Source organism: Tachypleus tridentatus, chromosome 3 (assembly GCF_004210375.1).
Source record: "Tachypleus tridentatus isolate NWPU-2018 chromosome 3, ASM421037v1, whole genome shotgun sequence".
Taxonomy (NCBI): domain Eukaryota; kingdom Metazoa; phylum Arthropoda; class Merostomata; order Xiphosura; family Limulidae; genus Tachypleus; species Tachypleus tridentatus.
The window spans coordinates 64460300-64476668 of NC_134827.1; the positions used below are offsets into that span (position 1 = coordinate 64460300).

A 16369-nucleotide genomic window follows, 5' to 3' on the forward strand; every position below is an offset into this window, starting at 1 on the left:
TTTAGTTTCTCCACAAGTCTGTGTATTATATAGAGTATCACGTCACTGTTACTAGTTTTAGTGTCTCAACAAGTCTGTGTATTATATTGAGTATCACGTCACTGTTACTAGTTTTAGTTTCTCCACGAGTCTGTGTATTATATTGAGTATCACGTCATTGTTACTAGTTTTAGTTTCTCCACGAGTCTGTGTATTATATTGAGTATCACGTCATTGTTACTAGTTTTAGTTTCTCTACGAGTCTGTGTATTATATCACGTATTTAGTTTCTCCACGAGTCTGTGTATTATATTGAGTATCACGTCATTGTTACTAGTTTTAGTTTCTCTACGAGTCTGTGTATTATATTGAGTATCACGTCATTGTTACTAGTTTAGTTTCTCAACAAGTCTGTGTATTATATTGAGTATCACGTCACTGTTACTAGTTTTAGTTTCTCCATGAGTCTGTGTATTATATTGAGTATCACGTCACTGTTACTAGTTTTAGTTTCTCTACGAGTCTGTGTATTATATTGAGTATCACGCCATTGTTACTAGTTTTAGTTTCTCCACAAGTCTGTGTATTATATTGAGTATCACGTCATTGTTACTAGTTTTAGTTTCTCCACGAGTCTGTGTATTATATTGAGTATCACGTCATTGTTACTAGTTTTAGTTTCTCCACGAGTCTGTGTATTATGTTGAGTATCACGTCATTGTTACTAGTTTTAGTTTCTCCACGAGTCTGTGTATTATATTGAGTATCACGTCATTGTTACTAGTTTTAGTTTCTCTACGAGTCTGTGTATTATATTGAGTATCACGTCATTGTTACTAGTTTTAGTTTCTCCACGAGTCTGTGTATTATATTGAGTATCACGTCATTGTTACTAGTTTTAGTTTCTCAACAAGTCTGTGTATTATATTGAGTATCACGTCATTGTTACTAGTTTTAGTTTCTCCACGAGTCTGGGTATTATATTGAGTATCACGTCATTGTTACTAGTTTTAGTTTCTCCACGAGTCTGTGTATTATGTTGAGTATCACGTCATTGTTACTAGTTTTAGTTTCTCCACGAGTCTGTGTATTATATTGAGTATCATGTCATTGTTACTAGTTTTAGTTTCTCTACAAGTCTGTGTATTATGTTGAGTATCACGTCATTGTTACTAGTTTTAGTTTCTCCACAAGTCTGTGTATTATGTTGAGTATCACGTCATTGTTACTAGTTTTAGTTTCTCCACGAGTCTGTGTATTATGTTGAGTATCACGTCATTGTTACTAGTTTTAGTTTCTCTACAAGTCTGTGTATTATATTGAGTATCACGTCATTGTTACTAGTTTTAGTTTCTCTACGAGTCTGTGTATTATATTGAGTATCACGTCATTGTTACTAGTTTTAGTTTCTCCACGAGTCTGTGTATTATGTTGAGTATCACGTCATTGTTACTAGTTTTAGTTTCTCCACGAGTCTGTGTATTATGTTGAGTATCACGTCATTGTTACTAGTTTTAGTTTCTCCACGAGTCTGTGTATTATGTTGAGTATCACGTCATTGTTACTAGTTTTAGTTTCTCTACAAGTCTGTGTATTATGTTGAGTATCACGTCATTGTTACTAGTTTTAGTTTCTCTACAAGTCTGTGTATTATGTTGAGTATCACGTCATTGTTACTAGTTTTAGTTTCTCCACGTGTCTGTGTATTATGTTGAGTATCACGTCATTGTTACTAGTTTTAGTTTCTCCACGAGTCTGTGTATTATGTTGAGTATCACGCCATTGTTACTAGTTTTAGTTTCTCCACGAGTCTGTGTATTATGTTGAGTATCACGTCATTGTTACTAGTTTTAGTTTCTCTACAAGTCTGTGTATTATGTTGAGTATCACGTCATTGTTACTAGTTTTAGTTTCTCCACAAGTCTGTGTATTATGTTGAGTATCACGTCATTGTTACTAGTTTTAGTTTCTCCACGAGTCTGTGTATTATGTTGAGTATCACAGCACTGTTACTAGTTTTAGTTTCTCCACGAGTCTGTGTATTATATTGAGTATCACTTTATTGTTACTAGCTTTAGTTTCTCAACAAGTCTGTGTATTATATTGAGTATCACGTCATTGTTACTAGTTTTAGTTTCTCTACGAGTCTGTGTATTATGTTGAGTATCACGTCATTGTTACTAGTTTTAGTTTCTCCACAAGTCTGTATATTATGTTGAGTATCACGTCATTGTTACTAGTTTTAGTTTCTCAATAAGTCTGTGTATTATATTGAGTATCACGTCATTGTTACTAGTTTTAGTTTCTCTACGAGTCTGTGTATTATATTGAGTATCACGTATTTAGTTTCTCCTGAGTCTGTGTATTATATTGAGTATCATGTCATTGTTACTAGTTTTAGTTTCTCCACGAGTCTGTGTATTATATTGAGTATCATGTCATTGTTACTAGTTTTAGTTTCTCCACGAGTCTATGTATTATATTGAGTATCACGTCATTGTTACTAGTTTTAGGTTCTCTACGAGTCTGTGTATTATATTGAGTATCACGTATTTAGTTTCTCCACGAGTCTGTGTATTATATTGAGTATCACGTCATTGTTACTAGTTTTAGTTTCTCTACGAGTCTGTGTATTATATTGAGTATCACGTCATTGTTACAAGTTTAGTTTCTCTACGAGTCTCTGTATTATATTGAGTATCACGTCATTGTTACTAGTTTCAGTTTCTCCACGAGTCTGGGCATTATATTGAGTATCACGTCATTGTTACTAGTTTTAGTTTCTCAACAAGTCTGTGTATTATATTGAGTATCACGTCATTGTTACTAGTTTTAGTTTCTCTACAAGTCTGTGTATTATATTGAGTATCACGTCATTGTTACTAGTTTTAGTTTCTCTACGAGTCTGTGTATTATATTGAGTATCACGTCATTGTTACTAGTTTTAATTTCTCCACGAGTCTGTGTATTATGTTGAGTATCACGTCATTGTTACTAGTTTTAATTTCTCCACGAGTCTGTGTATTATGTTGAGTATCACGTCATTGTTACTAGTTTTAGTTTCCCCACGAGTCTGTGTATTATGTTGAGTATCACGTTATTGTTACTAGTTTTAGTTTCTCCACGAGTCTGTGTTTTATGTTGAGTATCACGTCATTGTTTCTAGTTTTAGTTTCTCTACGAGTCTGTGTATTATGTTGAGTATCACGTCATTGTTACTAGTTTTAGTTTCTCTACAAGTCTGTGTATTATGTTGAGTATCACGTCATTGTTACTAGTTTTAGTTTCTCCACGAGTCTGTGTATTATATTGAGTATCACGTCATTGTTACTAGTTTTAGGTTCTCTACGAGTCTGTGTATTATATTGAGTATCACGTATTTAGTTTCTCCACGAGTCTGTGTATTATATTGAGTATGACGTCACTGTTACTAGTTTTAGTTTCTCCACGAGTCAGTGTATTATGTTGAGTATCACGTCATTGTTACTAGTTTTAGTTTCTCTACGAGTCTGTGTATTATATTGAGTATCACGTCATTGTTACTAGTTTTAATTTCTCCACGAGTCTGTGTATTATGTTGAGTATCACGTCATTGTTACTAGTTTTAGTTTCCCCACGAGTCTGTGTATTATGTTGAGTATCACGTCATTGTTACTAGTTTTAGTTTCTCCACGAGTCTGTGTTTTATGTTGAGTATCACGTCATTGTTTCTAGTTTTAGTTTCTCTACAAGTCTGTGTATTATGTTGAGTATCACGTCATTGTTACTAGTTTTAGTTTCTCTACAAGTCTGTGTATTATGTTGAGTATCACGTCATTGTTACTAGTTTTAGTTTCTCCACGAGTCTGTGTATTATATTGAGTATCACGTCATTGTTACTAGTTTTAGGTTCTCTACGAGTCTGTGTATTATATTGAGTATCACGTATTTAGTTTCTCCACGAGTCTGTGTATTATATTGAGTATCACGTCACTGTTACTAGTTTTAGTTTCTCCACGAGTCTGTGTATTATACTGATTATCATGTCATTGTTACTAGTTTTAGTTTCTCCACGAGTCTATGTATTATATTGAGTATCACGTCATTGTTACTAGTTTTAGGTTCTCTACGAGTCTGTCTATTATATTGAGTATCACGTATTTAGTTTCTCCACGAGTCTGTGGATTATATTGAGTATCACGTCACTGTTACTAGTTTTAGTTTCTCCACGAGTCTGTGTATTATACTGAGTATCATGTCATTGTTACTAGTTTTAGTTTCTCCACGAGTCCATGTATTATATTGAGTATCACGTCATTGTTACTAGTTTTAGGTTCTCTACGAGTCTGTGTATTATATTGAGTATCACGTATTTAGTTTCTCCACGAGTCTGTGTATTATATTGAGTATCACGTCATTGTTACTAGTTTTAGTTTCTCTACGAGTCTGTGTATTATATTGAGTATCACGTCATTGTTACAAGTTTAGTTTCTCTACGAGTCTCTGTATTATATTGAGTATCACGTCATTGTTACTAGTTTTAGTTTCTCCACGAGTCTGGGCATTATATTGAGTATCACGTCATTGTTACTAGTTTTAGTTTCTCAACAAGTCTGTGTATTATATTGAGTATCACGTCATTGTTACTAGTTTTAGTTTCTCTACAAGTCTGTGTATTATATTGAGTATCACGTCATTGTTACTAGTTTTAGTTTCTCTACGAGTCTGTGTATTATATTGAGTATCACGTCATTGTTACTAGTTTTAATTTCTCCACGAGTCTGTGTATTATGTTGAGTATCACGTCATTGTTACTAGTTTTAGTTTCCCCACGAGTCTGTGTATTATGTTGAGTATCACGTCATTGTTACTAGTTTTAGGTTCTCTACGAGTCTGTGTATTATATTGAGTATCACGTATTTAGTTTCTCCACGAGTCTGTGTATTATATTGAGTATGACGTCACTGTTACTAGTTTTAGTTTCTCCACGAGTCTGTGTATTATGTTGAGTATCACGTCATTGTTTCTAGTTTTAGTTTCTCTACAAGTCTGTGTATTATGTTGAGTATCACGTCATTGTTACTAGTTTTAGTTTCTCTACAAGTCTGTGTATTATGTTGAGTATCACGTCATTGTTACTAGTTTTAGTTTCTCCACGAGTCTGTGTATTATATTGAGTATCACGTCATTGTTACTAGTTTTAGGTTCTCTACGAGTCTGTGTATTATATTGAGTATCACGTATTTAGTTTCTCCACGAGTCTGTGTATTATATTGAGTATCACGTCACTGTTACTAGTTTTAGTTTCTCCACGAGTCTGTGTATTATACTGAGTATCATGTCATTGTTACTAGTTTTAGTTTCTCCACGAGTCTATGTATTATATTGAGTATCACGTCATTGTTACTAGTTTTAGGTTCTCTACGAGTCTGTGTATTATATTGAGTATCACGTATTTAGTTTCTCCACGAGTCTGTGTATTATATTGAGTATCACGTCATTGTTACTAGTTTTAGTTTCTCTACGAGTCTGTGTATTATATTGAGTATCACGTCATTGTTACAAGTTTAGTTTCTCTACGAGTCTCTGTATTATATTGAGTATCACGTCATTGTTACTAGTTTTAGTTTCTCCACGAGTCTGGGCATTATATTGAGTATCACGTCATTGTTACTAGTTTTAGTTTCTCAACAAGTCTGTGTATTATATTGAGTATCACGTCATTGTTACTAGTTTTAGTTTCTCTACAAGTCTGTGTATTATATTGAGTATCACGTCATTGTTACTAGTTTTAGTTTCTCTACGAGTCTGTGTATTATATTGAGTATCACGTCATTGTTACTAGTTTTAATTTCTCCACGAGTCTGTGTATTATGTTGAGTATCACGTCATTGTTACTAGTTTTAGTTCCCCCACGAGTCTGTGTATTATGTTGAGTATCACGTCATTGTTACTAGTTTTAGTTTCTCCACGAGTCTGTGTTTTATGTTGAGTATCACGTCATTGTTACTAGTTTTAGTTTCTCAACAAGTCTGTGTATTATATTGAGTATCACGTCATTGTTACTAGTTTAGTTTCTCTACGAGTCTGTGTATTATATTCAGTATCATGTCATTGTTACTAGTTTAGTTTCTCAACAAGTCTATGTATTATGTTATACTCGTAAAGAACATTCAGATTTACAAAGATTTGAGGATGTGATGTCTCATAGAGAATTGTTAATTTATTTCATTATAACTAGGTGGAAACTAATTTGACGTATAAAACAATTGTAGTTCTTTTTATATAAATATTACAAAATAGAATATTTTCTAGGGTGCTTCGTACCCCTATTCAAATACTTCACGGAGTCGCGAAACCCTGGACTATAAGGATGGTAGCTGATGAAAAGGTAAACCATCGCCACCTGTTTGGCTGATCGTAAGTAAGATATGACAATCACTCGATGCGCGAATTGTATTGTTATGGCAACGAGTTGCGAACTACAAATCTTGAAATTAACAAACCTTACAGGAATGGTCGAAACAACAAAGGTCATACGTATGCAATTACAGGATATAAAAGTTGTTATAGAATATAATGTGTGTGTGTGTGTGTGAAATATTCAAGTTTTAATAAAACAGTTGTGACTTGAATTAGGTTTTACCCAGTTACTGGATCAACACTGCTCTTTGGTAAGTAGCAGGTTCAACTTATACTCAAACGTAATATTGTATTATCATGAAATGTATTCAACGAACGAGCTCAGTCTTCAATGTTTATATCGTGTATGTACAAATAAAGAATGTTTTTTTGTTTGTTTCAGCCCAAAATCACACAATGTCGGGGAATCGAACCACGGATTTTGACACAACAGTTTTTAAATGCACATAGAACTTCTTTGTTTTTCTACCGAATTAACTGACTAACTGTTTTATTTTCAACAACTGGGTACTCTTTGCTTGTTTTTGGATTTAGCAGTGTAAGACTAGACGGGAAGGCAGCTGGTCATCACCACCCACTCCAAACACTTGGGCTATTCTATTACTAACGAATAGTGGGATTGACCATGACATTATAACGCCCCCACGGCTGAAAGTGCGAGCGTGTTTAGTGCGACCGGGATTCGAACCCGTGACCTTCAGATTACGAACCTGACGTGTCTCTAAGCGAATAAACATTAACGAATATCTGGAGTTAATTGTAAAACTATGACGTCATATCTTGTTAGCAAACTTTCGACCAATTTACATATATATATATATATATATACAGATGTGGCTGGCTATTTGTTAATTGTTTGAATCTATTAATAAGACATCTCTGATTCTTTATAGTTCTCACTTGGGTCTTTCGTAATGATCGCACCAGTGATCGAAGCGTCGTAACTCTTCGAAAAAACTAATCTAACTTATTGTGAAAGCCGTAACTTTTAATGAAATGTTAAATAACAGTCAGTAAATATATTCAAGACGAATCTATCTCTAATTATCCAGCCATTGATACTCCAACGTTTCATCTTAAACATAACACTGCACAACAATTTTTTTGAAAAGTTTTTGCTGATTGTGACAGGTACCTGGTGGGTATGCACAAATATAGTTTTGGTTTTGCTTCATCACGTAGGAACTCTGAGAAACAGACAGTTAACTGTTTACCGCCAATAACGTATTTAATTACGTTTATGTTTCTAATACGCTATTAAGTTCAACATAATTAAAAGTGTTTTGCTCCTGATTTTCGTTTGTATTCAATGTCCGGTGTATCACGTTACAGTGTCCAACAGTAGTCAGCAAGCATTGACGGATTCCAGTTGTCCAGATATCGTTTTTCCACTGTAGCAAAACTGAAGATTTCTATGAAACGGTACGTGATGGGCAAATTTGGATGTGAGTTTCGTGATCAGCAGCCAAAAATCTATAAGGAACACCCAACAGTGTTCATTTGTTGTACAGCAAGTAATTCGATCAATTTCACTAACTTTGAAGTTACTTTATGTGAAACTTGTACCACGTCCAATAACAAATACAAGTTAAAGGCGATTCAGTTAATTCAACGTTTTCTGACCGGCAGCGCAGCTCTCGATGCCGCAAGTGTGCCGCACACGTGGCCGCGACGTATTCTCCAGTTCTCGCGGAAAGTAAAACGTTAACGTTATCTCATTAGTGATAATACGTCGTTATGTGTTTGGATTACTAAGTATAGGAAAGCGGTCGATGGTCAGTGTGCTTTCTCAGTCTCTGGTGACTTTAACTCTAACGTAACAAGGTGAGTACGTTTTATTATAGTAAAGCCGCAATGGGCTGTCTGTTGTGTCCACCGAGGAGAATCTAACCCCTGATTTTAGCGCTGTAAACCCGAAGACCAAACAAGGTGAGAAGACAAGTCGACGCGTGAGAGGACATATCACGTTAAATATTGGCGTCTTTATATTTCGGTGATAAGCCATGATAAAGCTATCCTTGTTGACGTCAAACAAGGGTATACATTACGGAAAGCAACGTTCGTAAAGACGTCCTTGTGTTGGAAACTGATGCGAAATTTAACCTCGCGCGTGGCCCGGCATGGCCAAGCGCGTAAGGCGCGCGACTCGTAATCCGAGGGTCGCGGGTTCGCGCCCGCGTCGCGCCAAACATGCTCGCCCTCCCAGCCGTGGGGGCGTTATAATGTGACGGTCAATCCCACTTTTCGTTGGTAAAAGAGTAGCCCAAGAGTTGGCGGTGGGTGGTAATGACTAGCTGCCTTTCCTCTAGTCTTACACTGCTAAATTAGGGACGGCTAGCACAGATAGCCCTCGAGTAGCTTTGTGCGAAATTCCAAAAAAAAATAAAAAAATTAACCTCGCGCGAATTTTGTGTTTGGTCGTTTAACACGATTAAAAAAACACGCTCGCATCTGCAACGTTGCTTGAACATGTAACGTTAATTAAAAAACTATCACACATATGTCGGTCAGGGTCCTGACAACCTGACTGTGTATTATTAAAGCTGAAAACTATCGCAGCTATAGAAGTGGTTGGTCAGGGTTAATACGGGTTTCATATATTTTTTTTCAAATATTTGTTAAACAAGGTAATAAATAACTGAAATTCCATAATATAAACATAGCATGTTCTTATGAAAACACGAACACATAGTTTAATAAACATAGCATGATCTTATGAAAACACGAACACATAGTTTAATAAACATAGCATGATCTTATGAAAACACGAACACATAATTTACACATGTTTTTCATTAGTTTTACTGTCCAAGATTAAAAATTTTACGAATAAACACCTGCTATATAGGTTGTTTTTTATCCATACTGTTTCTTAGACAGCCCTCGTCAGTTTCTAAAACAAAACACTCCGAAAGCGGAGGGCATATACTGGTCTGACAAATCTGTAGAATTGTAGATGGTAGTCGGTGGAGAGGCTGTTTCCCCTCTATGTCACTGAAAATATTATTTATTGATGGATATAAAATTATACTTGTAACCCCCCGAAGTGTAGAGGGCCACCTATTTTTTTTCCTACAGTCACATCAGAGGCGTAGCCAAGGGGGTCAGGTCCCCTGGAAAACTCAGGCATATTATTAATCACATTATTTTTCAGCTTTTATAAATAATAAACTTGTTTTGATTTAATAAATAAAAGTTACACAGACATACTATTATGTTTGATTTGATTTAACGACCAGTTTTGTTAATTTAGATTTATATTAGCTTTGTGATTCATTGGCCTCCCTCAACATTTTCTGCCTTCTTCCCCTCCTAAATGGCGAAACGTTAAAACACTATGAGGTAACACGAGGTTTGCAGAAATAAAAATCATGTTGTTTGGCAATGCTGCGTTACGATGTATATTCATACTTCTTAAGTTTGGTTCAATAATTAAACTAATACGTTGTCTGTAGATGGCAGCACTCAAGGTAGGTTTTGGTTTCTTTATTTTGAATGTCGCGTAAAGCTACACGAGGACTATCTGCGCTAGCCATCCCTAATTTAGCAGTGATAGACCAAACGAAAGACAGCTAGTCATCAACACACGCCGCCAACTGTGATTGACCGTCACATTATCCGCCCCCACGGCTGAAAGGGCAAGCATGTCATGTTTGGTGCGACGGGGATTCGAACCCGCGACTCCCGTTTGACCCGCCTTAACCACCTGGCCATGTCAGGCCGAAAAATTACATAAAAATATATTAATAAACAGTTCGCGTTTTTTTACAAAATGATGTAATATACGTCTGTGAAATATGTCTGCTCGCCCTTTCAGCCGTGTGGGCGTTATAATGTAACGATCAATCCCACTATTCGTTGGTAAAAAAGTAACCCAAGAGCTGGCGGTGGGTGGTGATGACTAGCTGCCTTCCCTCTAGTCTTATACTGCTAAATTAGAGACGGTTAGCGCAGATAGCCCTCGAGTAGCTTTGCGCGAAATCCGAAACAAACAAAACGTTACTTCGTTAACTCATGAATAAGTAACGAACAACCTGTTTGAAATATTTTTCCTTAAAATATAATTTTTATCAGAATTTATTTGTGAACACAAAACTACACAATGGCCTAATTGTGGTGTGCCAACTACAGGTACCTAAACCCGACTTTATCCGTCATAAGCCTAGAGACTTACCACTCAGAGGGCTTTATCAGACTATTGTAATTTCCTCGATATACTAAAAACTTTAACTACTTTCATCAACCATTTCTCATCGTGGTTTAAAGTGGAATAAGAGATAATATGAATCATTCGTAATTACTGGTAGTGCTGGTAACTGGGAAACACGCCGTGGACTTGATTTCTGGATCGAAAGAATTTTAAAGTCCGAAAAAAAAACATTTTTCTTTCATTCATCTAAACAATGTACCAATTTCTTGTGTGTTCTTTCAAGCGTTTGTATGTTCTTTCCTCATATTAGTCCTTGAAATTCCATGAGGTTCAGCAACGAACTCCGTAAGATGATAAATTATACAGGGGGTGGTCCATCAAATATTCAGCTTTCAAAGATTTATTATCTTTTAAATCATAGCGTTTAGTGAAATCCAACTATACCATCTAGTGATGGAGGCAAGCGAGTGTAGGAAGACAGTCTGTTTCAGTTGTGGTGAAATACATCAATCAAGACGGTCCGAAACGGAAGACGCTCTTTACGGAGGGGAACCTTTCTTTTGGAATGGAAACGCTAGTTTGGAGTTCGGAAGCTTACAGTTAGTAGGTGGAAATCCGTTTCCCGCTCGTAGATAAGACTTTGTTCTGTCAGGCCTAGCACTCAGTAACATCAGAATTCAACACGCGATCATTTCGGCGTAGCTGCTTCGACCCATCCACGCTTTTAGTAGCTTTCTGCAGCACGAGGGCCGCCTTCCTTCGTTAATCCCAGAATCGAGGTTTTGCTGTGATGATGTATCGGTAACATTTTGTGAGAAGCACTTTTATTTCCACCATTCTGGCCTTAAACCTCGGTTGTTATGGAGACAGAACCTTATTATGAATACAAAATACCAGTACCGTTTGATACGGGTACTCACTGTGTGTTCACATTCGATGCTCTGTTCTGTTCAATCGACATACAGTGAAGAGTATCACTTAAAGATGCCAAATGAAGAGAACAACAGTAATAACAGAATTGAAACTTGTCGATCCAAACATATAGAACAATAATACTAAACTTAAAGCGTTGTAGACCCAAATGTACAGAACAATAATACTAAACTTAAAGCGTTGTAGACCCAAATGTGTAGAACAATAATACTAAATTTAAAGCGTTGTCGACCCAAACATATAGAACAATAATATCAAGATTAAAGCGTTGTCGACCCAAATGTATAGAACAATAATATTAAACTTAAAGCGTTGTCGACCGAAACATATAGAACAATAATATTAAGCTTAAAGCGTTGTCGACCCAAATGTACAGAACAATAATATTAAATTTAAAGCGTTGTTGACCCAAACATACAGAACAATAATATCAAAATCTTTAAAAAAGCGTTGTCGACCCAAACGTACAGAACAATAATATCAAAATCTTTAAAAAAGCGTTGTCGACCCAAACGTACAGAACAATAATATTAAGCTTAAAGCGTTGTAGACCCAAATGTATAGAACAATAATACTAAACTTAAAGCGTTGTAGACCCAAATGTATAGAACAATAATATTATACTTAAAGCGTTGTCGACCGAAACATATAGAACAATAATATCAAGCTTAAAGCGTTGTCGACCCAAATGTACAGAACAATAATATTAAATTTAAAGCGTTGTCGACCCAAACATACAGAACAATAATATCAAAATTTTTAAAAAAGCGTTGTCGACCCAAATGTACAGAACAATATTAAGCTTAAAGCGTTGTCGACCCAAATGTACAGAACAATAATATTAAATTTAAAGCGTTGTCGACCCAAACATACAGAACAATAATATCAAAATTTTTAAAAAAGCGTTGTCGACTCAAACATACAGAACAATAATATTAAACTTAAAGCGTTGTCGACCCAAACGTACAGAACAATAATATTAAGCTTAAAGCGTTGTCGACCCAAACGTATAGAACAATAATATCAAGCTTAAAGCATTGTCGACCCAAATGTATAGAACAATAATACTAAACTTAAAGCGTTGTAGACCCAAATGTATAGAACAATAATACTAAACTTAAAGCGTTGTCGATCCAAACGTACAGAACAATAATACTAAACTTAAAGCGTTGTAGACCCAAATGTACAGAACAATAATATTAAATTTAAAGCGTTGTCGACCCAAACATACAGAAAAATAATATCAAAATCTTTAAAAAAGCGTTGTCGACCCAAACATACAGAACAATAATATTAAACTTAAAGCGTTGTCGACCCAAACGTACAGAACAATGATATCAAAATCTTTAAAAAAGCGTTGTCGACCCAAATGTACAGAACAATATTAAGCTTAAAGCGTTGTCGACCCAAATGTACAGAACAATAATATTAAACTTAAAGCATTGTCGACCCAAACGTACAGAACAATAATATTAAACTTAAAGCGTTGTCGACCCAAACGTACAGAACAATAATATTAAACTTAAAGCGTTGTCGACCCAAACGTACAGAACAATAATATCAAAATCTTTAAAAAAGCGTTGTCGACCCAAACGTACAGAACAATAATATCAAAATCTTTGAAAAAGCGTTGTCGACCCAAACATATAGAACAATAATATTAAACTTAAAGCGTTGTCGACCCAAACGTACAGAACAATAATATTAAGCTTAAAGCGTTGTTGACCCAAACGTATAGAACAATAATATTGAGCAAAAAGCGTTGTCGACCCAAACGTATAGAACAATAATATTAAACTTAAAGCGTTGTCGACCCAAACGTATAGAACAATCATATTAAACTTAAAGCGTTGTCGATCCAAACGTACAGAACAATAATATCAAAATCTTTAAAAAAGCGTTGTCGACCCAAACGTACAGAACAATAATATTAAGCTTAAAGCGTTGTTGACCCAAACGTATAGAACAATAATATTGAGCAAAAAGCGTTGTCGACCCAAACGTATGGAACAATAATATTAAACTTAAAGCGTTGTCGACCCAAACGTTTAGAATGAGTAAAAGACTCAAAATACGATAGAACTATTTGCATTGCTGTGGCTTCTACGTATATCAAATGCACGTGCCGATATAAGTCCCGTATTTCTGGGATGACAGTTTTTTATCAATGAATGACACGAGATGGCAGTGGTTGGTGTTACCTTTCGATTCTTTCATTTATTAGGTTTTCAAATAAAGTGGAATGCGCAATCGGTAAATAATCCTGGATATCACACTAATATTCTATATTTCAAAATTCAGACTGCTTCTTTCCAGTATTTTAAATTTAACGGTTTGTTTTATAAATTATTAGCATAATTTTACGCCTAGGATTCTTCCAACACTTCTGACTTTCAACTAACGCTTCACTCTATTGGCTGACGACAAAAGCATAATCCGAAAACAATTTAGCTTAAGCTCACTTATCCTTGTTACAGCCTTCTTTTAATTTTCTTCGCTTAAGTGAATAAACACCATTTTTCTTGTCTATAGTTCACGCGGTCCTTAATCCCGGCGAGAGATATTAAATACTCAATTACGTCTGTCTCCAGTGATCATTAACCGACAAGTCATCCCTCAGCATCAAAGACCAATGAAGACTTGATCCCTGAGCGCTTGCAAACGAAGTAATTATTGTCCACTAGCGACCCCCTGTGGTGGACACAGCGCAACTCGATGGAGCCGTCGTCACTCGAGAACATGGAAGGATTATTCAAATCGACAGTGACTGACTTGCCACGGTATACTTGGAGTGAATGAAAGTTTTGGACGCTGCGAGATCAAAACATTTCGTTTGGAGTCGCAGCTGGAGTCTGACACATCAGATCCGCGGTCCTAATCCACTACGGCTAAAGTAGCCAATTATTCACGGTAGTTTAGTATCGCACCGTCACCGTTCGTTGATTTATATTAGCATTAGCATTCCCAGAGAGAAGAAACTCAGACAGCTCAAGGAAGCAGACATCTTTACGTTATGAAGTTCTTTGTGTGTGTTTTTCTTATAGCAAAGCCCCATTGGGATATCTGCTGAGTCCACCGAGGGAAATCGAACCCCTGATCTTAGCGTTGTTTGCTGTCATAAGTATATCATTCATTACAACGTTCATAAATATATATAAACATCTTGTTCAACATTTTGTGGAATTACTGAACATTCGTTCGAAACATTTTAAGTGCGAAACAGAAACTTTTGTTTGTTTTGTTTTTGAATTTCGCACAAAGCTACTAAGGGGCTATCTGCGCTAGCCGTCCCTAATTTAGCAGTGTAAGACTAGAAGGAAGGCAGCTAGTCATCACCACCCACCGCCAACTCTTGAACTACTCTTTTACCATGAATAGTGAGATTGACCGTCACATTATAACGCCCCCACGGCTGAAAGGGCGAGCATGTTTGATGCGACCGGGATTCGAACTCGCGACCCTCAGATTACAAGTCGTACGCCTTAACCCACCTGGCTATGCCGGGCCTTTCACTTTAGTTTCTGCTTGCTGGAAATACGTTTATTGTATTTGTTGCTCAAGTCATTCATAACGATTTTTTAAATAATTTCTGGTTCGTATTCGTAAAGGTCTTAAAGGTAAATGGTGGGATTGATGGTCACATTATTACGCCCACACGGCTGAAAGGGCGAGCATGTTTGGTGCGACGGGGTTTCGAATCCGCGACCATCATATTACGAGTCGAGTGTCTTAACCACCCGGCCATGACAGGGCCCAAACAAATTTGATTTTTGAAAAACATCTTATCGTGAGTTCAAAAGGATTGATTGGACGAACAGGGTGGGGTATGTTCTTTATATAGAACTCAGGTTTGTGTTATTGGTCTAGATTCTCCTTGGCTATCTGTGTCCGTGAGTCATTAAATGAAGGCTGCCTGTGGATGTTCGGTGTTGGTTTACAACTGGATTCTGAATAAATAAAATTAAATGTTGGAGCCTATAGATTGTTTCTAGAGAGCCTGGAGTACGTACCACTAATAGAGTACCTTGGTCTTAATATTCTGGTAAAACAGCGGTAAGTTAACCGATTCACAACGCTAAAATTCGGGGTTCAATTTACTACATCAGACATAACAGATAGCACAATGTGGCTTTGCTCTGAAAAATGAAAACAAACACACAAAACCCAAGCTTCTGATATAAACATTTGCGGGTTTTAAAACTAAACGTACACTGGGATATTCTGGCATTGTCAGATGCTATTGTAAAAGTAATTACTATTCGTTCTATCTAATTTGGTTTTTAATTCATCATTCACTGGGTACGGACAATTGGGTTGCGTTCTATTTCGCAAAAACACAATCCCCACTTTGGAGACGTGGGTGCGATATAAAAAAGAGACAGTGAAATCCAACTCTTTAGTGAAACAGGAGTAACGGAAATGTTGGCGGAGGGTGATGTAGCCTATTAGAAATAAAATAAGGAACAGCTGTGTGCACATGAACTGCGTGAAATTTTGCGCGAAACGTTTAAATAAACACGAGAAGCAAACAAGTAATTAATGTGTAAAAATAACGTTCGATTTTAAATTTGTTCAAAAAGCTGTACCAACTACTTTCGCAAAGTTATTTGTGGCCCAGCATGACCAGGTGGTTAAGGCACTCGACTTATAAATTTGAGGGTCGCGGGTTCGAATCCCCATCACTCCAAGCATGCTCGCCTCTTCAGACGTGGGGACGTTATAATGTGATTGTCAATTCTACTTGGTAAAAGGGTATCATAAAGATTGGTGGTGGGTGGTGATGACTAGCTGCCTTCCCTTTAGTCTTACACTGCTAAATTAGGGACGGATAGCGCAGATAGCCCTCGAGTAGCTTTGTGCGAAATTAAACAAACAATCCGATTTTCCAAACATTAGAAATATTTT

General features: G+C 36.3%; 1 long non-coding RNA gene across 1 annotated transcript in view; it reads right to left on the minus strand.

The window, feature by feature from the left end:
- Positions 1 to 9116: 9116 nt before the first annotated feature.
- Positions 9117 to 16369, minus strand: part of LOC143247000 (uncharacterized) — a 256411-nt gene continuing 249158 nt past the window's right edge. Inside the window, exon 3 of the long non-coding RNA XR_013026304.1 lies at positions 9117 to 9494. This is a non-coding gene — a long non-coding RNA (uncharacterized LOC143247000). The remainder of the gene's footprint in view (positions 9495 to 16369) is intronic.